The sequence below is a fragment of the Equus asinus genome, chromosome X (genome assembly GCF_041296235.1).
Source record: "Equus asinus isolate D_3611 breed Donkey chromosome X, EquAss-T2T_v2, whole genome shotgun sequence".
NCBI classification, from domain to species: Eukaryota; Metazoa; Chordata; class Mammalia; order Perissodactyla; family Equidae; genus Equus; species Equus asinus.
Genome location: NC_091820.1, coordinates 123,930,796 through 123,953,755, shown reverse-complemented (window position 1 = coordinate 123,953,755; position 22,960 = coordinate 123,930,796). Strand labels below are relative to the sequence as shown.

General features: G+C 43.4%; 1 long non-coding RNA gene across 1 annotated transcript; it reads left to right on the top strand.

Moving 5' to 3' along the window:
* The first annotated feature begins 525 nt into the window (after positions 1–525).
* Positions 526–22,897, top strand: LOC123282680 (uncharacterized). Its single transcript, XR_006522889.2, has 6 exons — positions 526–847; positions 1,022–1,080; positions 9,073–9,150; positions 11,434–11,589; positions 17,420–19,938; positions 21,570–22,897. It is a non-coding gene; the product is annotated as an uncharacterized lncRNA (long non-coding RNA).
* Positions 22,898–22,960: the final 63 nt, after the last annotated feature.

The following is a 22,960-nucleotide window of genomic DNA, read 5'->3' as shown; positions in this document are numbered from 1 at the left end:
CACCAATGGTGAGGGAGGAAACATGGTGGCCACCTGGAAACCACTTCCAGTAGAGGCTCTTATATGCTCCTTGTGGAGTAGAGTGGGGATCCCCAGGATGACCAAGTTTCAGGCCTGGAAGCTGGGGCAAAAACCTGACTTGAGGCCAGAGGCTAGACTAGACTCTGCTTTCTGGGGTTGCAGCCCCCACATATCCCTGACTCAGGCGTCTTTTTCCTCTCCCCGTTTCCTTCTTCCCCGCTCAGAGACTTCAGTGGTCAGCTCGGAGCCAGGGCTTTTGTGCAGTGTTAGATGCTACCGCAGATATTGTGGAAAAGCCAAGCTGTCACATACACTGTGGTCTCAAAACAGAGTCTGGGCCAGATCTGTCTGGAAGCTCAGGCCTATTGTGACTTTATATTAAAGCATTCCTTGTAGTCCCGAGTTAAGTATGACTCATCTGAACAGTGTCAAAGTCTAAGATTTCAACACCATGGGACTTCAGTGGTGGGGCAGAGGAAGTGAGAGCTAGAGTAGCAGGAAATGTGGTCAGAGAGGTAACAGGGAGCCAGGCCATGCAGGGCCTCGTAGGCCACTAGAAATTCTTTGGCTTTTGCTGTACGTGAGATCTGAAGTCCCCGAAGGCTTGGCTTCTTAGAGGAGTGACAAGTTCTGAATTGCGTGTTGCTAGGAGCCCTGTGGCTGCTTGGTGGTGAGGAGGCTGGAGTTGGCCTCGGGGTGAAGCAGAGAGACCAGCTAAGAGGGCGCTGCCCAGAAATCCTGGTGACAGATGGTGGGCCCTGTGGGTGAAGCCTGTGTGCCCTTGTTGTCCTGCAGAGGGAACAAGCAGGACGAGGAGGAGAACCAGGTGAGAGCAGTGCTGGGGCACTGAGGGAGGTCCACAGGGAGTGGGGGGCGCGGGGGCCCAGCGCAGTGGGCTGGAAGTGCTCCCGGGCTCAGGCCATCGCCGGCCGTTGTGAGTGCATCGGGGCAGCAATAGGTCACGACGGGAGTGTAGAGACCACGGCCTGTCCTTTCTCAGGTGTCAGCGTGAAGAAAATGAGAGCGCTGGGGAGAACGAAGGCAGGCTGTTTCCTTCAGGTATGTATTAGTAATCGCTGACAACTGTGGAGTGTGCACTCTGTGCTGGGGACTGTGCTGAGCACTTCACGTTCTGTACACGAGGAATCTGAGGCCAAAGGAGGTGGAGAACTCGCCTGAGTGCCCTAAGCCAAGGAGAGGCAGCAGTGGGATGTGGGCCTGAGCAGCCTGGCTCCTTCTTCGCTGCCCAGAAGCACAGGGTGGCGCTCAGTGGCCAGAGCCTGGTGACCTGCTGTGTGGAGACACCCATCTTTCTGCTCCTTCCTCCCTTCACTCCAGAAACACTCCCAGAAAGAGGTATAGATCCTGGAGAGAGGCATTGCTTGATAGATCAGGAGGAATTCTGGGATGTGTGTGTGTGGCTGCAGGAGCTAGCTTTTCCTGGGCTTCTGCTCCTTGTAAGCTGAGATTCTCTACATTTACCTCTCACTCCAATGTTTGGGTCAGTGGTTTGCCTTGTGACATCATTTCTGTAATGTTTTTGTAAAGCATTGTTGATTTTTAGTTTGTTCATCTTTTTCTTGTTATGAGGATGAGAGTAATGACTTTCAAGCACCTTACTTGCTGGGGAGGAAACCTGGTTTTATGTTTGTGTAGGAGAATGTGCTGGTTTTTAGGAGATATATACTGAAAAACTTAGGAATAAAGTGTCATGAGATGGGAAAATGGCTTTGAAAGGTTCAGCACAATGTTCACGGCAATATGTTAATGATTGTTGAGTCTAGATGGTAAATATTTGGGTGTTCATGGTACTATTTGTTCAATTTCTCTGTATATTTGAGGTTTTACATATCATTTTGAATTTTAAAATTGAGAGGAAAATAGGAATCTAATCAGTGCAGGAGCATGGAAGTTACTATTTCCCTAAGGGAAATTGTTAGCCTAGTGAGGTTTGACATCCTTGTCTGACAAGGCGAAAGCATCCAGAGCCATACAACATGGGGATTCCAGCCCTACCAGCAATAGTCTGGGCCTCTGGGTTGTTACAGCCTAATGGTTTGTAAGAACAGGAAGTAGACTTAATCTTGGGTGGAATTATAGCTGAGTTTCAAAGGCCCTGGGTCGTGTAGTGGACCTCAAGTTTTGAACTTGGTTTTCTTAGATCCTATGTAGTAATGACCCCAGGCATCTAGCAGAAGCAAAAGAAAATTCTCTCTGGAGGAAAGTGGTTGCATTCTAGGTCTCAAATTATTCTTATAAATATATTTTTAAACACAATGGACAGCAAGAGTACAAGGATAAGTAGACACAGAAAGAAACAAGACTCTGTGAATGCAAACCAGCCAAAACAGAATCACTTTGCCCAGTTTGAGAGGCACTTGCCAACAGGTTTTGTTTTAGTCCATTCAGGCTGTTCTAACAGAATATCATATAGTGGGTGGCTTATAAACAACACAAATTTATTTCTCATAGTTCTAGAGGCTGGGAAGTCCAAGATCAAGATGCCAGCACATTCAGTGTCTGGTGAGAGCCCACTTCCTGGTTCATACACAGAGGTCTTCTTGCTGTGTCTTCACTTGACAGAAGAGGAGAATTCTGGTCTCTTCAGCTCCCTATAAAGGCACTAATCTCGTTCATGAGGGCTCCACCCTCATGACCTAGTCACCTCCCAAAGGCCCCCACCTCCTAATACCAGCACATTAGGGGTTAGGATTTCAACATATGATTTTGAGGAGGACACAAACATTCTGTCCATAACAAGTTTGTTTTGTTTACTCTGTGGAGGACTTTTGCCACTGACTTTCTAGTTTCCTATTGTGGTCTGCTGCTCCACAGCAAGTAGTTTGCATAATCAAAGAAGGAATTACTTTGATGATTAAAGGCTGCTAAAACTGCAGATTTTTTTCTTTTTTCGAAGAAGATTAGCCCTGAGCTAACTACCGCCAGTCCTCCTCTTTTTGCTGAGGAAGCCTGGCCCTGAGCTAACATCCGTGCCCATCTTCCTCTACTTTACATGTGGGATGCCTACCACAGCATGGCGTGCCAACTGGTGCCATGTCTGCACCCGGGATCCGAACCCCGGGCCGCTGAGAAGCAGAACGTGCGCACTTAACCGCTGCGCCACCGGGTCGGCCCCAAAAATGCAGATTTTAAGTGGGTAAACATCAGGTGTATCTGAGCGGGTCATATTCCAGACCTAGCGAAATCCACTATTAAACAAATTATAAAGAAGGCAGAGGAGAAAAAGACATTAGGTAATAAACTTTGAATTGCATATTAATTATATGTTGATCATACGTAATATTTACGACACCTAGAAAGCATCTCCAAAAGGCTTATGCTGTAATCACTGAATAGTACTGATTTTCTTAGTGCTTCCATCTGCAAGAAACATATCTCCAATACAAAATAAGATAAGCCTGTTTTAAAATTTTAAGTTATAGTTTAAGAAATATTATACTTACCAAAGGAACATTAATTTTTCCCTTTGTGTTAAATATGAAAAGATTTAGTCTTTTACCTAAAAAGAATTAATTTTATCAAAATGATTAATTCCAACCTTCATTTTAAAAGAAATATATGAGCCAACTAAGAGTGTAAAAAATCTAAATAATAAATGGTCAAGAAATTCTCTAAAGAACTGTTTTAATGAAATACATGTTTAATTAACATTTCGCTTTTTTTGAGCTTTCCAGGGTAGAAAAAGGAACAACAGTATGGAGACTAGCTGAGTTGGGAATTTAAAGCAGACAATGAGAACAATTATTGGATTTTAGAAATTGCATTGTGAATATAAAATTCTATCAACCCTTTGCTCTCACCCTTTTAGGTATATTGAAAAAATGCTAAATAGAAAGAAGGAGGAAGCTTCAAAAGGCCTTTCAAATTTTTAATTGAGTATGAAAAAACATATCAATAAGAACTCTGCACTCAGTTTATTCTGTGACAATTCATTTCTGCTTCATGGAGATTTCTGACCAAATAGAGGAACTCTGTCTTTTGGGATTTCTTTTGGACTATAATCTAGTTTCGTTATTTCTTGTTGAAATTTATAAATGTGGGGTTTTTGTGCTATTTTGTATCCAATGGTTAATGATAATGTCCTGTTATATTATATATGGTTATACCAAAATGTTACTGGAAGATAAATCATGACAAGATTTTAAAAAATCAATTAAGAAATGAGAGGAGGAAAACATATTAGATGAAGATGACAAAAAGATAGAATGATTCTATAACAAGTAACTTATTCCAGGAAAGGTACAAGACCCATATGTGACAAGGGAGACAGAATTCTATTCACTTATTTCTACATTCATTTAACCAGTTTTTCTAGAGATCCAATCCCAAGTCAGGCACTGTGATAAGTGCCTTACAACTCAGTGAAGCAAAAGCAAACATGGGTCCTGCTCTCCTGCAGCTGGCAGTCAATAGGAGTGCAAAGTTATTGACCACACGTTGATTCCAATGGGTGTAGAATTGCATACCCTGATACTTCTGCTTCCAACAAACTTGGAGTAACAGAGACTGGAGTTAATCTTTTCCATAAAACAATAAAAAACCCAGGTACAATATATAAAGTAATTATTGTCAGATATTTGTTAGACAGTATAGAACAGTGCGCCCTAACAGGGGGGAAACAAATAAGGTGAACCCCAGTTTGCCACATATTACTGGCATGAGAGGATTTCCAAACTGCAGTGTCAAGAGGGGCAACCAAGTAGAGCCCAGTATTTCCTTTGAGGTGAGGAGACGGACCTGGGAGTCTAGGGAGGACGAAGAGACTAGAATACGTAGGGCAGAGCACTGGAGAGGAGACGGCTACATGGAGAGGCAGAGCTTTGACGATGTGCCGAGGGTTCCCGTTGAGTTTTCAGTTGAGCACTGAGTAGGACGTGCATGTGAGACAGTTAAGTGTGGTTGGTAAAATAACCACCCAAAAGGAACAGTAGTAACGATCCACAGGTCTCACACTGGCAGGAGGTGTTATTAGGGCTTCCAAGGGGAGTCCTGGGGGCTGGTTCAGCTGAGAAAGAGGGTGTGGGAAGGCCCCTGGAAGGGAATGAAGGCTAGTGTTTCAGGGGGACTTCCACACTCTACTGAATCCTCAGCTCTATGCTCCAGTGTCCTTCACTGAATCCCAGTAGCAAACCTGATCCCTATTTCTCAGTCACTGGATGCTCAAAGGAGTGCAGTTTGTGTTGAGCCAAGAGAAAATCCTGGGGTATTTGGAAAACTGCTTACCAGGCACCCTGGTAGGCCCTGTTCTAGAGATTTTATTATGAACCTGCCGGAGACTTGTGTCTTCCTACAAGGCCGTGGTCTGTATGTGAGGAAGGATTCAGGCTCACATTCCACCAACAAGCAGTGGAGTGAACCTGAGAAAGTATACTGCTTGCTGACTCCAGAATTGCTGAAGTGCATTATGATAGCAAATGCGCAGTTTGAATTCAGGGCCATCTAATATCCAACCTTTGACCACAGTTCACTTACCAATGGTCATACAGCTCCAAGGTCACAGAGACAAGATTGAAACCCAGACAGAAGTCACCAGAAAATTTTTGTCTGCAGGAAAATGAAACCCTATTCATGATTTGGTATTGGCTGACCTGAGAACTCCAGGCTCAGTTCCTGCTGCCATCAGCCAGTCATTTAGGTTGACTCACACCTAGTATTCAGTCTCTGAAACTTTTTTTTTTGGTGAGGAAGATTGTCCCTGAGCTAACATTCCTCTATTTTGTATGTGGGACGCCACCAAAGCATGGCTTGATGAGCGATGTATATGTATGCCCCCAGGATCCAAACCCATATACCCTGTGCTGCCAAAGTGGAGTGCACAAACTTAATCACTATGCCATCGGGCCAGCCCCTGAAACTTTTGCAATGGTTCCACTTTCCATTACACAGCTGCCAGAGTCAATCTGTTCAGGCGAGTTTGGGGGAAGACCAGCAGGAGGGTTCACGAGAGCTGTAGGAGGTCCTTTCCTAAGGCTGCCCTGGCATACTAGGGGCTTTGGGTCTACGCAATGGCTCATGTCTGGGAATTGTGAGTGAGAATAATCCCAGGGCAAGGTACACTTATGTCCTTGTACAGTTAACTTATAATTTGCACCTGGCTATATTGGGCTGGCAGGGAAACATGGGACCAGTAGCGTTAGGTCCCTGTCGAGATACAGTGGGTTAGCACTTCCATATATTATTTTGGAGTGGGGATTCAACCCATAATACCTGTTTTAATTTATATAGGGCTGTATTAACTATTTTGTGTGGGATGGAAGGTCCAAGGGGTGCCATTTTGTAAAGCCAATTGTGCCAAAGACTTAATTTTAATGTGTGATTCATTGAATCGGAACATCCATGCCCATTATAGCATATTTTAGGCTAATGGGCATTTGACTATGGGGGAATTTATACAAGGCAACAGTTCTGACAGTGAGGCACATATGTTTGTCCTCTTATTTCATGTTTAGTAACTCTCTCCTAAGTGTATAATAGGTATCTTTTTAAATTTTAATGAAGATCCTGAGGTATAAGTGTATTTGTTCCCTAAGCCCAGTACTGATTAAGGCCATGAAAGTTTGCCAGTTGGTGGATTTAAACAGAAGCTAAAGTTAATTCAGAACCCGTGTTGTAGAAGAGAGAAAGCCGATTAGCATAATCTATTCAGCTTGTTGTATAAGCTCTTTTAGTAAATTTTGGATTTCCAGTTGGGTAAAACTGTGAACCTCTTGTTTGGTTTTTGTCCCCCTCATCCAGGTTTTTGTTTTTCCAGGAGTTACTGGATATACTTTCAGGCTGCTCTCTATGCTGCTCAACCCAAAATCTGGTTTAGATACCAAGACTGACAATGCCATACGTGCACTGAGGCAGTATTAACAGGACTATTACTTACATACTGAGGCTTTCTGAGGAGAGCAGGGCAGTCTCCCCAGGTTGGTCGGAAAATGGCTTGAGAGAACTGGGAAAGGAGATTGGCTTTGGGGCTTTATTGTGTGTAGGAGATGGAGCTGGGGTGAGGGATTTTACTTCGACTGGGTGGGGCTGGCATGGTTTGAACTTCTGGCCTGCATCAAAGGCAGGAAGCTTTCTTATCAGCTTACCCACATGTAGGGAAGAAGGAAGAGGGGTAGCAGGGCTTGAAATCTGTCAGCAAACATCAAAACTGGAGTAAAGCACTTTATTATAGACTTTGCCTTGACAAATTATGGGTAGGAACAATTGTAACCTTCAGTTTACAGATAAAGAAATGTGGCTAAGATAAATCAATACACACGGCCCACATACTCACAGCTTGTGTCAGCACTGGGGTTTGGACACACATTTACTTTGTGTCAGTGCTTGTGTTACTAACCCAACAGGGTAAACTGGGAAAATGTGCTCTAACAACAAGTTGATTTCCAAAGTAAGAGAGCAGAATGTTTTTATTATGTCAGGATCCTTATAAATTAATGATAAATGTCATACCAGTTATATGCAGTATACAATTACCCTTTAAATTTCAGGGTGTTGCTGCTGGTATAGTCACTCTTGCTCCAATTGGACATGAAACTCACCTTTACATCAGTGCCCCGTGCTGCATTAATAGAAATGTATTTTCTTGCCTGAGGACACACACATACCTCTCTGCCACCAACAACACTGTGGACAGAGGCTGCAGGTCAGTGTGTCTGTAGACTATGCAATCTCATGGGTTTGTCCCTGCTTAGGGTAACGACTCCCTGAGCACCACCAGTATCACTAGCAGCAGCACCTCGAGCCCAGATGCCCAGACTGGCGCCCATCTGGGTCACAGGCAGACCTCGGGATCCCCAGTCCCTGTGAGAACTGGAATTGAGTTCAGGCATGGCTGCAAGGGTAGTTGTCCTACTTCTCTGGGCATATGGAGCAGGCTGAATAATTCAGCTAAAGTTCTCAAGACCAGATTCTGGCAGAACTTCCAGGGACACAAATGGAACATCCTCTTTTGAGTGAACACAAGTAATTGCACAGCCGAGGGCCTGACCATCAGCCATGGTGTGGAGACCAGCTTGAGACTCAGGAGCCCTGCCCCTTCTGATACTGTGAGGATCACGAGCTTTGCCTTAGCCCAAGACCTCTTCTTTGGAAATGGGACAGAGAGGAGGGAGCTGTGCCACTGGGGAGGTGAACTCCGAAGGGATTGAATATGTATCCAACTGAGACTGCTGAAACCAGAGAGGTTGGCTGAGATGACCACAATGATGAATGCTAAGGTCATCTGAGCACTACCTGCCTGCTAGACACTGTTCTGAGTGCTTTAGCAGTATCTTCTCATTTAATCCTCACAAACTCCTAAAGGAAGGAAGTATTGTTGTCATCCCCACTTTACAAAGGGGGAACCTTTGGATCAGGGAGGTTAAAAGACTTGCCCAGGGTCACACAGAACTGAGAGTGGAAATCAAACCACCTGTCTCTTGAGCCTGTGTTCCTAACCACTTCTGCATGTTATGTATTTTTACCACTTTGGACAAATGACAGTTCTCACCCTCCCATTACCCAGCAGGGTTGGAGTTCATTAGTTCAATTAGTTTGTTGATGGCAGATAAAGATGCCACATTATCTTGGTTTATCAGGATGTTTTCTCTCCCATCCTACTGAGCAGACACTGTTCCTGCAGGAGCAGCAACTGACCTGGAAGGGAAGGCAACGAGGGAAAGGAAAAGTTCCATCTCTCCTCCTCCCACTCTTTCCCTGAGTCCCAGGGCCTGATTGGTTAAGCACCAAGAGAAGTGATGACAACTCACAATGTCGTTCAGAACCTAGTAATCACATCCCTTCACAGGATCCGAGCATGGCCACAACCACGTGGGTTACTCCGTGTTCAGAGCTGAATACGGTGAGTGAGAGGTGCTGGAAGAGGGGGCACATACTACCTATGTTTGGGTACCATCTCCACAGCTGTTCCCTGGATAGGATACTCAGCTAGCTTGGCCTCAGAGCTCTTCCTTGGCTCGAGCAAAATCCCTCCACTCCAACTTCTCCTGTGGGAGGAGTTACCAAAATGTCCTCACAGTGTTTTCTGTGTTTCAACAGGTCCACTGGGCGACGGACAGTGATTGTGGCCTCAAGATCCAATCACTCAGAGAGAGGTGCGAGGGAACTCAGCTCCCGGTAGGAGTTTCTGCTCTTTCCCCATCTCTGCATCCAGCCTTGGCCACAGTTCTGAGATTACTACATTTATAATACACAGTACACATAAACGGGGTGTTTAATTGTAGAAATTTCTGCTGAGTGGTCGTACTTCTCATGCCGTATTACCTTGAGAGTCTCTGATATGGAACAACTATAGAGTTAACATTGAAGTGTGACCCGTGTGTGTATTGTCTAGAGGTAGGACATGGATTCTGACGGGATGTCAGAGGGATAATGGCGAGGACAGGGCTTTGTGTGCTTTATGGAGCTGTTCCCCTGAGGAACTAAAATGACTGTTATGAGGAGATGTGACTTGGCCCCGCGCTGGCTGCCCCCTCAGTCCCACATAACCACTGAGGAAATTGAGGCACAGGTGCCTGTAAGAGGGACCCAGGCCACACGCCCTTCCTTGAGTGGCAGGGAAGGCTCAGTCACCCAGGTTTCCTCCCATCCCATAGAGAACCATGGAAAGACACTGAGATATGTGTTCAGTGTTCAACCAAATGGAAGGACGAAGATTTTTTCCTTGCCTTCCACAAGGATCAAGAGGAGGCATCCTGAAGGGGTGGGGGCTGGGGCGCTGAAGCCAGACAAATTGGGTTCATATCCAGGTTCTGCCACATATCAGCTATGTGACCTGGGGCCAGTTACATACTTTTCCTGTGCCTCAGTTCCCTGTCCTGGATAAGTGGGCGTGGCAGTGGCCCCAACAAGCTGTTAGAGGTCCACTGAGCTGCAGGATATAAAGTCCTTGGGGAAGTGCCTGGAGGCAGAACCCCTGAGCAGAGGTCTGGTATTGCTGGTGGTGTTACTCTTGTTGTTACCATATGTACTCCTGGGAAGAAGGGGAGGCCTAGGGAGCCTAAGAGACTGGAGAAGAGGTGTCATCACCTCCTCTTTCCCTCCCGAATGAGAACCTCTTACAGTCACAGACAGGGCAGAGACCCTGCCCTGGCTACGTCTGCTCTCTTGCTTGGAACTCCACTTATAGGCTGGTTCACTTTTCGTTTGTTTGGGGCTTTGGGTGCCTTTCTTCTGAGCTCCCTTCCCTGGAGGACAGAGGCTGTGCCTGGGTCAACCTGCCTTGGTGTTTGTACCTCTCTGTGTCTCAAATCTATGCTTCTGAGGAATCTCGGTTTATTGAGAGAATTTGACAGAATTGACTTACACATATTTTTACATTCTTGTTTTAGAAAATAGAGGTAAGAATTACATTTATAGAGATCAACTGATAATCCCCCTTCCTTTGCTAGACTCCACCATCTTACACCCCTACACCAGAAGAGCTGCCTTAGCAGTTTTTGTAAAGTTTTCCGATCTTATTCTTTGCATTTACTTTTATCGCTATGGATGACTCTGTGAAGAAAGACAAATGTGATGATAAGATACATACTGGTTTCAAGTTTCTTTCTTCAGTTACCATTTCTTAGAGGTCATTTCCATGTCAGTACATAGAGAACCCCTTCATCTCTTTCAATAGCTGCATTTTATGTCATATTATTCATATATTTATAATTCATTTAAATAAGGAAATTGGAAAAAATGCCTTTTTCTTCTTAAGTGAATGTCTCTTTAGAATAACCAAGTCAATCACCGAAATATTTTACAAAAAAGTAAGATTGGATACAAGTGAAACATACAAAAGAAGATATTATATACTTCTTTAAGAATAAAATGTGAAATAATAGAAATAATAAATTTAGTTCACACTGTCCATAAAACACTTGTGAATTTCTTTTTTTAAAATAGAGGGAAAAATGCATGAAACCTTTTTATGAGTTTCTTGTTTTGACACTAAAAATACCAATTCCTCCTGAATAGGAAAATTAATTATTGTAATCTTATAAATGCTTCCCAAAATAAATCTCCGAATTCAGGCATGAACCTTAACAGGATTTTGCCATGAAGTAAAATGAGCTGATTATTCAATAAAACAGAGGAGAACATATGTAGGAGTAGCCATGATAGTGACATTGCCCTCCAACATAGGAAAATCTACACTATTGATTTAGCAATTAAAACAGGATTGGAAAATATGTCAATGGAACAGAATAGAGATTTTTAACACAGATTCATGCAGAATATAATATATGCAGAATATAATAGAATGAAAGAATGATAAGGTTGGCATTTCAAGTCAACGATGCGGCAAAGCAATCTCTTATGTCTATGCTGGAAATAAGTGTGAGTGCGGCGGGGAGATTGCAGGGGGAAGAGGCCCTTGGATACACTGGATTAAGTGGGTTTCATCATCTTTTTCAGGCTTTCTCAGTTGTCCTCTCTTCCTGAATCCATCTGTGGTGTCAACCAGTCATGGATGCAGGAGACTCTGAAGTTAAGCCCAGCAGCACCACACTGAACATCCTGAGGAAGAGACCTGAATACTTAAAGCCCCAAAACCTTGCCTCCAAAAATATGGTGAGCTTTTTACTCAGTAAGCAACTGGGGAGGCACAGAAGTGATGTGGATCTGTCAAAGTGGCTGTGGATGCTGGCAAGAGCCACACCAGGGTGGAGCTGGCCTTTGCCAAAAAATCACATGACTTAGCGGGTTATGCCTCCCCAGAACTTTTGGGAAACGAAAAAGATCTAAAATAAACCCCTCCCTTGTTTCAGCTGTTAAAAGAAATGCTGTGTCTTCACTCCATTTGTCCTGATGTGTTTTTTTTTAAAGATTTTATTTATTTTTTTCCTTTTTCTCCCCAAAGCCCCCCAGTACATAGTTGTATATTCTTCGTTGTGGGTCCACCTAGTTGTGGCATGTGGGACGCTGCCTCAGCGTGGTTTGATGAGCAGTGCCATGTCCGCGCCCAGGATTTGAACCAATGAAACACTGGGCCGCCTGCAGCGGAGCACGTGAAATTAACCACTCAGCCACGGGGCCAGCCCCCATGTCCTGAAGTGTTTTTATGGCCATACAGCTTTCCTGGGCTACCCTGGAGAGGGGAGACCATTCCTTCTGACATTCCGTGCAGGAGCTCTCAGACTCTGGGAGGTGGTGAGATCACACTGCATATCAGATTTCTTTCACCTTGGTCTGAAGAACAGGGAGGGGATAGTTATGAAGTACTAGGTCACTCCAAGACGCCAGACTCCTCTCCCTAGTCGCTTTGGAGAGACCTCCACTGTGCTCCCCTCTAAAATCTAGTTGCTTCCCCTGGTGAGGAGACATTGAGGACAGGCCCCGAGCGGGTGGGAGGTTTAAGACATCTGCCTTTTTATTATTCTGATGTTCATGAGAGTGTCATTTAGAAACTGCAGCACTGTGTCTTGGCTGTTCTATTTAATGTTAAAAGATCAGAGCACAAGGCATTTTAATGTGGGAGGATCATAACTTCAGGGCCTTCTAAAGGGAATCTCTTCTCACCGTCCCCAAACAAGTGGAATCTCCAGGGCCCCGTATTTGAGCCATGTGAAATAAACCAGTTCAGGCCACAGCTGACTGAAGAGAAGTCATCTGTCTGAAGTGAAGCCAGCCCTTCTCCACAAGACTTGTGCGAGGGCTCCCACAAAGAAGGCTCCCAAAGGCGCGTGCTGGAAAAGTCAGGTCTCACTGGGAGAAACTGGAAATGGGAACTGTAGGAAATGGGGCATTCAGAAGTGAGGGCTAAGCTGAGAGGAGGACAGGGAGAGCTAAGGGGTAGGGGATGTGAGAAAGCTTAGATGATGAGTAAGCTTACATCTGATCAAGGGGGAAAAGTTCAAACCATCACATACTCCAAGCACGACCCTTATTTGTTCTGTACAGGGAGATCCAAAGGGAAACTCCAGGCGCCTTTCTCTCCCCGCTCCTCTCTTCTCCATCGTCTGTGTCCTCACAGCTTGTAGAGCATTTCTACAACACCCTTCCTGTCTCTCCTCCTCCAGCCATGTCTCAGGGGCTGTTGTTCTCTCTCCCCTTAGCCCAGTCTCTCCCAGCTCTTTATTATGCACAACAATTGACACAATTATGCAGAACACTTTTCACCCTCCACCCTGTTCCTGTCCCCTTGGCTGTGCACACTCTGCTGTGGCATTGTCAAATATAGCCGCTAGTCTCTTCTCAGTGGCTCAGGTGTGGCCGTGGGGTAGAGGGGAGGGTCTCAACACCCCTGTGTGGGTGACTATAACCTACTGCTCATGAGCAAACAGAGACTGTGAGCTGAGGAAAGGGAAGACCTGAGGCTGGAGACCAGAAGGTAGGGCAAGAAGGAGACACACCAGGAAGCAGAGACCGATCATAGACAAACTTCTACAGTCCGCTGGCATCCAACAGAAGACGTAACATGTAGACCATAAAGCTTCACGTACCAACATGGGTAAAGCTCACAATCAACATAGTGAGTGAAAAAAGAAGCAGCAGGGAGGAATGTAGCCAAGGGTAACTGAAACGTGCCAAGTAGTCTTCAACGTGGACGTATGTAGTAAAGATGCCTCAAGGAGCGCAGCAGGATGTTCAGGTGGAGTTCTCACTCATCTCAGACTTGGCTGACCCCCCAGAACAATTGGCTACGACTACCCCCCATCTCACAGGGGTCCCTGACCATCCAGGGAGGACTGGGAAGGAAGGCAATCACACACACTCATGTGAGTTCTGGCCACCCACCCACAGGAGGGCGTGGACTAACACGGGAGAGTCTGGGTGGGTTGAAGGCCATGGAGGCTCTTCACAGAGGCTCGGTGGTGAGCTGAGCTTACAGGAGGAAAATGCCCTTCACCTATTAGAGGGCTGAGGTCTCAAAGTGTCAACTTGGAGGGTGTGATTTGTCTCTTTCGCAGTCAGAATCGCATGTAAGAAATTCAAATGGGGAGAGGCTAACTGGGGAGGGGGTGGGGGGAGAGAGAGAGAAATTTGGCTATGGTTCTCCTAAGGGGACTTTTCTCAAAAGGTATGATTGGAGACTGGATTTGGCCTTAACAGAGTGAAATTCTTGGTGCACGTGTACCTCAGGGACCAGAGGCTGTGGAGAGGGCCTCACACCGTGTCCACAAAATACTCTCTCCTTCCACTCTTTAATTTCTGCCTCCTGCCTCTTGTTGGCCAAATCTACATGCTATCCAGAGGACAAGGAAGCCCAACATCCCCTACTCAGTCCAAATCCTCTTCACTACTAGCTTCTTTTGCCAACTTCCATAACTAGTCAATAAATCCCCTCATTCCCACTGCCTCAAGGGCCCTTGGATTTTTTATTTCTCAGCCTGAGGAAAAAACAAGTGTCTGAGGTAATCACTTTATCGTGTTTAAGGAATACAAGGGAAGGATGGCTGGAACAGAATGAGGGAATGGGATTCAGAGTTTGGGAGGATATGTGCTGGAAATGATGAAGCCTTTTAGTCCTCTTGGATAGAATGTGGGAGTGATGTTCTGAGTATTTGGGAGAAGGTTGAACCTGTGTTTCACCTGCTCTCATATGATCCAGAAAGTCCAGTCCACATCCAAGTCCTGAGCACCCACACACATATGCTCCTGCATGTAATTGTGAAATATAGACATGCATACATCACACATATGCACAGCTCAATGATATATCACAAAGAAAATCCTGAAACTATCATCCAGACAAAGAAATGCAACTTTCCAGCAAACTCAAAACCCTACATCTGGCCCCAGTTATTCACAATATTCTTCCTCCCTCTCAAATTTGCTATTTGTTTGTTTGTTTTCCCACCTAAGCTTGCATCCCTAAATACTACAGAGATGCTCTGCTTGTTGAGAAAACAAAACATTTTTGTTATTGTGACATATGATACTCTGAAAAAAGCTCAAAGAGAAATGGAATGAAATCCCACCCAAGAAAGAACACTGGCACCAGCTGGGCTCCTTCCCATCTATTCCTCCCTTCCTCCTACCCAGTGATAACTAACTGCCATCCTGGCTTCAGACACCAGAGTTTTACCAGTTTTTAAGCTTTATTTAAATGAAGTGATACAGATATTTTCCTTTTGGTCTGCTTTCTTTACTCAACATCATGTTTGTGAGAGTCATTCACATTGTTGCATGAAGTTTGGTTGATTTGATTTTTGTTGCTGTATAGGATTTTTTTGTACAAATAGAACACCATGGATTTATCCATCCTGATGCTGATGCTCATTTGGGTGTTTCCAGTGTTGCATTTTACAAATAATGCAGCTATAAAACTCCCTGTAGGGGCTGGCCCCGTGGCCGAGTGGTTAAGTTCACGTGCTCTGCTGCAGGTGGCCCAGTGTTTCATTGGTTTGAATCCTGGGCACGGACATGGCACTGCTCATCAAACCATGCTGAGGCGGTGTCCCACATGCCACAACTAGAAGGACCCACAATGAAGAATGTACAACTATGTACCAGGGGGCTTTGGGGAGAAAAAGGAAAAAATAAAATCTTTCAAAATCCCTGTAGCACGTGTTCTGGTGAAAGTATATATGTATTCCTGTTGGGTATATACCTAGTCATGGAATTGCAGATCAAGTTGGCAGGTCTTCTAGACCTATGTGTGACAATACGAAAGTAGTCAACAGTCTAGACAGGAGGGCTCGGAGGAAAATGTGTTCTTCCAAGTCCCAGTGGTTTAACTCACACTGGATGTCTCTGTCATTGGTAGCTATCCCACTAGTGAATTCCCACTTCGGTCAGTTTTGTTTATTAAAAGGCTTTGACTAAATGTTATGTTTCTGACAAACATTCACCTCTGTTGAACATTAAAAGTGCCTTTAGAAACAGTGAGGGTGATGCTCAGATAGGACATGGCTGAAGCACACACACAACGTATAACACAGATGCACACAATGCATAACACACAGATGAACAAGGATTACACAAAATATCTTCCTGCGGGCATCCTACACTGTCTGATAGTTCATAATTAAATTCAGGCCTTTGGGTTGAGCACATACTCTACTAAAGGGGTGTGATTGCTGTGTTTCACACTCAATCACATGCCAATGTCATTAGATGATTAGAGACTTCCTCTAATTAGATAGCTGGGAACAACTCGCAAAAGTTCTTGCCCTGGGACACAATGCTAGTAAGTTGCAGGGGCACAAATGCAACCCAAGTGTATGTGATCTATAGCCTGTGGGCTCTTAACCTCACAGCACTCTAGAATGGCGTGAAATTTATTTGTATGTGAGGGAAGGTAAACAGATATTCATCAGGGGGATATTGAAAATGGAGATTATTAGGAAAAATTAACTTTATTCTTGCCATAAAAACTGAAACACTTTTCACATTTTGCTTTATTTTCATCTAGTCTTTCCTTTGCAGATTTATATATGTATAAACTTATATATATGCATACTGTGTATGAAATTTATTTTCATTTCTTTTACTAACCTTATAAGCATTACACTATGTTAATATTATGTAACCTGAATTTTTTCATTTCTTTTGAAGATGTGTGCTCTTTCTGATTATAAAACTGGTGACTTTTATACTGAAAAGAGCTTGTAATTTCATAAAGACATAAAGTAGACAATTAAAAATGAACACTAATGTCACTCATCCAGAGTGAACCACTTCGATTTTTATTTTTGTTTGCTTTTTACTTTTAAAAAACATTTATAAACATTTTTATATGTTCCCTTCCAGTCAGTTTTCTATACATTTTTTCCTATTACAAAACAGGGATCATACGAAAATTCTCAATTGTACCTTTTTTATGCTGAAGACAGTCTTGAAGAAGCCCACCTGTAGGTAGCAGGAGATGGAGAAGGGTTTGTTAGAGAGTAAGCAGAGGCCATGAGAGGTAAATATTGGGGACAGTAAGTGCGGAAAGAATTTCAAGAAGTCACCAAATGCTTCTGAGAGGTCAGATGTGATGGAGAAGTAAGCAGCAGTGGCATTTAATAATGAGATGTTCATTTGCGTTATTTGAGCGCAGGCCAGTACAATGGGGGGATCAGATCTAGGCTCTGAGTGTTAAGGAGTCCGGGACAGTGAGGAAGGAGAGGGAGCAAGTACGAGGTGCGTTTCCCATCCGTTTGGTTGGGGAGTGTAAGGAGAGAGGAAGGACTGTGCCATTTAGAGGATTTTTCGAGGTTGAGAATCTCTGAGAGGTGAAGGATCGACTGCTGAGTGAGAGAGTGATTGATGTTCAGGAAGGAGGATCATTGATGCAAGACTCAGAGCAAGTGGGACGCAGAGAGATCAAGGGCAGGCACACGGAGCAGAGGGAGCAAGCAGTTATTCGGGTGGGGACTGGGAGCGTTTGGGGAAAGGTGTGCCCAACGGAGCTGTTCCTCCCAGAGAGAATGTTCCTTCCCCTTCCTGCTATCTGCTTCCTTACGTCTCTCAGGTTCTGCATAAGACAGATGGGCTCAGAATCGTCACTGAGGTCTGGGGCAGTGTGGACTCAGCAGCTGAGGCAGCCTGAAGTCACTGTCCACCTGGAGAGCTGGGTCAGAAGATGGAGGCAGAGACAAATATCCCGTGTCTCTGTTTAGCCTTATTTCAGGTCAGTGGGTATGATTTTACCTGAGGCATTTGCTTTGAGTCTTTACCAAACACTGTGGAATCGCATTACCACTGATCTAGGCATTCTCAGACATCACCGGAAGTTCCTGTCCGCGGAGGCGGGCCCAGGGCAGGGGCAGGCGCGGCCATGGGCGGTACCTGGAGCCTGCGCGGGCTCCGCCCACAAGCCGGTGGCTGCTAGTGCGCAGGCGCCAGATGGAGTGCACGCATGGGACAGGGAGGACGCAGAGGCGGGCCTAATGCCCGCTCGAGGAGGCGGGGTTACAGACTGAGGGGCGGGGCCGGAACCAGAGGGGCGGGGCCGAGGTCCCAAGGCTAGTCTTGGGCGAAAGTCAGGGACCAAGGGAGGAGCCCAGGACGCCTGACTCTATATGTTGAGGGTGGAGCCCGTTTCCGGTGGAGAGGGGAGAGTTCCAGTGCTCTGGAGCTGAAGAGTGTGCCTGGTGCGTGCCCTTCCTAGTTCCTCAGAGGACCCTTGGCCTCTGGATGCCCCTTGTGTGAGGTTGTGAGAACACATTTTCCTGCTTATTCATGCATCTCTCAGCCAGACATTGTTGGCACCCAGGCCACACATATCTGCCACATTAATAGGAAAGCCCAAAATATTAGCCAACATAATCCAGAGCTGCATCTTCAAAGAATGATGACTATGGCCAGGAAATGTAAAGAAGGTTCAATGTTAAGAACTCTCTTAATTTGCTATTTTAAGAGACCAAAAGAGGATAATCATACAGTCATCTCCATAGATGTTAAAAAGATAAAAAGAGGGGTTATATGATTTTACAACAGGAATTTGCTTTTAGTCTACTATCAACACCAAAATCAAATTACCGCTCTGATCATTACATCACTTTCTCTAACATCATAATCACTTATATGCACATAATGCACCACTTGATTAGGGCGATGACACTCCAATTTCTTTAATAATTCATGTGTTTTATGAGGTAATGCTGCAGGTCAGCCCCTCTAGTTGCCCACGACAGCTCGGCCCAAAGACGCTGTGGCTCCTGTTGTTCCCATTTAAAATACGTAATTGAATAATGACTTTAGAGTTGGAATTTTAAGTAGAGCTCTTACTAGGTTTATCTATTGTTTATATATTGGAACACTTACGGGAAACTTAGTTTCTCTGATTTCATAGGTTTACTCTGTTAAATAGAATTATTTATTATTTGTGAAGGGTTTATTTATTAAGACTTTGTGTTTTCTTCCTCCCAAATCTCCTTTCCCTCTCTTCCTTATTTTGGTAAATGGCCATTCTTTCCTTCCTATTCTTCAAGCCAAACACCTTTGTGTCCTCCTTGACTCCTCTGTTTCCTTCATGCCCCACATTAACTCCATCAGCAAATCCTCAGCTCTATGTTCAACAAGAACCTGAATGTGACCAGGTCATTGCACCTCCACTGTTACTGCACTTGTCAAACCCTCCATTACCACTCTCCTGGATTATTCTAATAGGCTCCTAACTAGGCTTTCTACTTCTTCCTTACTCTACGCAGTCACTTCTTGTACACATCTTTTGTTGAACATCTGTACACATTTCTGTCAGCTAAAGAACTTGCTGGGTCACAAGTCAAGGTGATGTCCAAAGACTACAAAAGCATGAGTTGAAACCCTCCAAAAATGTACCCTCCTTCTGTCCCCTAGCGCAAGCTCCCTGCCTAAGGAGAGGGAGTGAGAGCACTCTGTTCCTTCTTCTCCATCACTTGGGAGAAGGGGCTGTGAAGAAAGGGACATGGTGCCCTCTTTTTCCTGTGGGTCTCAGGATCCCTCTAGCTGGGAAGAAAAAAGATTTTTAAAAAGTTTGTGTTCTGTCGTACAAAGAAACAGAAGGAAACTTGAACTTTAAATTATCCCATCTGTCACTTTCCATTGATTGAGTCTTGCTCATTAAGATAAATTCCAAGCTAGAATATAATTTTTTATGTTTTGCCTTTTGAGCTCTCCAGAATGTATGCCTTTCAGCTACCTCGGTTTCTTTCTTTTTTTTTCATTCTTTCTTTCTTTTGCTCTCCCCCCCCCCCCCATATTGCCAGCTGCCAAGGAGGAATGGGGCACTCTATCTCATGGTGTTTCCCTTCTTATTTGAGTTCTTCTGCAGTTCAACACCTGACATCCACCTGCAGAGATGCCCAAGCAAAGTCAGACACCCCCTTTTCTCTCTCTTGCGTGCCGTGTTGGTACAAGAAGGGTGTGCGGCTTCTCTGGGACAGAAGAGAACCCAAATTGAGCTCTACTGTTAACTAGCTGTGGGATCCTGGAGGAGTCGTTTACCCTGATTCTTAGCTTCCACGTCTGTTGAAGGGGAGATGCTCATGAAGAGGACAGGATGGCTAGGTGAGCTTGCTTTACAACTTTTGGCTGGTTCTCACTAACTCCCTTCTTCTGACTTAGTTTCCCTTCTCTCCCAGCATGCCGTTGTTCTGCTGAGTGAGTTATTTCAGCCATCTCAACATCTAATGCTGATGTGATGTGGACATTCCTGGTAACTAGCAGATAACAGGCGCTCAACAAACATGAGTTCTTCCCTCCCTCCCCTCTGTTCTCAACAAAGCAGCTAGCGCTGGATGTTCAACCGCGGCCCTTTGTTCTTCCCCCTGCCCTTCATTGCCAGGATGAGAGTGAAGGGACAAAGCAGAAAGCACTTAGCCAATACTAGAATGTGGTCAGGACATAGACCGTATTTGGATGTCGACAATGGTGCTCTGTATGAAGACGTGCCTTGTGGCTCCAACTATGCCAAGAGCATACTTCCTTTCTCTAGCTGGGTAGCAATCTCCCCTCTGTCCCAAGGATGAAGTTTAATCCTGATGAGATCTGAAGCTTCTTCCAGTTGTGGAAATTAATAAAAGAAACCTTAACTAATTTGGAGTTGGGAAGGCCCATAGGGGAGCTCTCATGCCCTATCACACACTGTCATTTACACCAAAAAGGAAAAGACTGATGCTTGCTTCTTGGACAGGAAGTAAAACTACTGAAGGAAGATTTCTCTTCCCACCTGCAACAGCTCAGCCAATGAGAAAAACCACAGCTCAGCCAATGAACTGCTACTTTCCCCCAGTGAATTTTCATTTGAAACGGCCCCTCCCTACTCCCCCTTTTTCTCTATAAAAGCAGCTCCCCTTCTTTCTTTTCCAGATTTGACTATGGTTTGCCATAGCATGTACATCCCGAATTGCAATTCTTTTGGTTATTCCTGAATAAACTCATTTTTAGATATAATAACTGGCAAATTTGCTTTTTAAATTAACACAGCTTCACTACAAGGTGATTCTTTAATGGGTGGAACTGCCTGATCATCCTTAGGTATACAATAATGCTATTCAAAATGGAACGTCTTTTTTGGTTGATTACATTTTAAATGCACTGTTGCTGGTAGAAGTAAAATCGATTTTTATGTTGATTTTGTATCCAGTACCCTTGTTAAACTCTCTTACGAATTCCAATGGCTAATATATGGTTCTTTTATGGTTTCTAAGTAAAAAATCACATCATCTGTGAAGAATGACAGCTTTGTAACCTCTTTTCTCATCGTCAAACTTGTATTGATTTATCTTGCCTGAGTAGTCTAATTAAGAGCTTTAGTCTCAGGGATTTTTTTTTGCCTGAAAGGAAGTGCTTTCAACATTTCCCATGAGGCAGGATGTTTCTTGTAGGGTTTTTTCCCCAAAATACCTCTAATCAGGTTAAGGACTGTTTCTTCTATTTCTAGTGTGCTGAGAGATTTTTCTCTTTTATTAATTACCAATTTTATCTAATTTCTTTCTAGTAAAATGATCTATGATTTTCCCATTCATCATTTCATGTGATAAATTACATTATTTGAATTTCTAACATGAAACCATGACCTGTTACTAACTTTTTATGCCATTTGATTTGATTTGCTTACGTTTCATTTAGGACATCTGCATCTATGTTCATGGTTGAGAAAAGCATGTAATCGTTCTATTTTCTTCTGTCCCTGTCAGGTTTTGGTATCAAGCTTATGCTGGCCTCATCAATGAGGTGAGGAGTGCTCCCTCCTACTCTACTTCCTGAAAGAGATTATGTCTATTGGAATCAACCAATCCTTCACTGTTTGGCAGAACTTACTTATAAAACCATCTGAGCTTGTTTACTTTATCAGAAATTTTTTAACTAACTGACTCAATGATTAGAAGACTATTAAAGCTTTCTGTTTATTTCTTGACCTATTTGATAAATTAGATTTTTCTAGGGAAGTGTTTATTTTATCTGAATAAATATATTCATCCAGCAAAAATGAATTGAATAGCCACTATATGTTATTAGACATTGTCCTAGGTGCTGGGGATAAAATGGTGTACAAGATGGACACAGTCCCTGATCATCGGAATATCATTACAGCGAGGAATACAAACCAAAAGCTAGTGGTTGGGAGATGAGAGGCGATAGAAATTAAACAAGATAGGCCATGAGTTTATAAATGTTCAAACTGGGTGATTGGTACACGGTGGTTCATTATACTTTATATATGTTTGAAGTTTTCCATGATAAAACGTAAAAAAAAAGTATATACATATACATATATTTATATATAAAGAACTGAAAAGAATATACAAAATGGTCATATGTCAGACATCTTAGAGTAGCAACTTTACATATGATTGTTTTCAAATTCCTAAACTTCCTATATACCATATTTCATCTCTTCTAAGATACACATTTTCCCTCCACATTTTAACATCTTTGAAATAAGGATAGATTTTACAATCAATGGCATCATAATTTAAATGATAGTTTTTTAGTCTTTCTTAGTGATATGTAAAACAATGGCATGTCTTATAATTAATGGTATTGAGATTTGATGAAATATGATATTATGTTCTTTTTAACTTAAAAATATTTATTGAAAAATATATTTTTTAAAATGCTTTTTTTTGGTCAAAAATCTAACCAACGGAGTCAATGAAAGAGTTAAATAAAGACACCTATTTTCTTCATAATAAATGCTCAAAGTTATCCCAATTTAAGAACCATGACTGAATATCTATTGTATATGACTACTATATATTTCCTTTTTAACAAAAACAACAAAATAAATGATTCAGCTCCTACTATGAGTCATGTACCAATCTCGGCACTGGAGAATCAGCAGTAACACAAGCAGGCAAAAATCTCTGTCCTCAAGAAGCTTACACTCTATATATTCTTCATAATATTTAAAAATGGTAAGGATAATACATTCTATGTAATAAGAGGAATAGCTATTTGTAAATTAGTTCTCTTATTTACAACTCACATTTATTGCTGATTCATTCAGGAAAAGTTTACATTCAAACCAAATTAAACACATAATTGTGATAGCAATGTCAAAACAAATAATATCTAAAAGTTTACA